The following is a 502-nucleotide window of genomic DNA, read 5'->3' as shown; positions in this document are numbered from 1 at the left end:
ACTAAAATAGGGGCTATGTAACTATTTGCAAGGAAATGCAATATAAATTAATAGTTGCAAGGGTATGTGGGAAACGGATCCTCAAAATACAAGGTATAAGTCAATTGATAAAACTTAAAAAGAGTACAGTTTAACCTGATAATGCTGTCCTTGGATATTTATCCTGGGATTTTGTTACAAGTATATGTGAAAGGCTGTGTGTACAGGGATATTCTTGCAGCCTTGCTTGCGGTAGCAAGGTGTTGGAAACTAACAAGATCGCCAAAAATATCCAAGAACTATATACCCCACACACACAACACGATGGAAAACTGGAGAATGAGCAAGTACATTAACGGAGAACAGCCCTTAAATATATGTGAAAAGCTACAGAATGGTGCAGATGCCATTGTGTGTGTGTTACACATACACATAATAAATATGCACAAACTATGAGAGGACAAACTCAGTGGTGGTTGTCTCAAGGCAGGAACCAGGCTACTCGGAAATAGGTGTGGTATTT

The sequence above is a fragment of the Condylura cristata genome, unplaced genomic scaffold, assembly GCF_000260355.1.
Source record: "Condylura cristata isolate star-nosed mole 26May11 unplaced genomic scaffold, ConCri1.0 scaffold00040, whole genome shotgun sequence".
NCBI classification, from domain to species: Eukaryota; Metazoa; Chordata; class Mammalia; order Eulipotyphla; family Talpidae; genus Condylura; species Condylura cristata.
Note: the sequence above shows the minus strand (reverse complement) of the source record.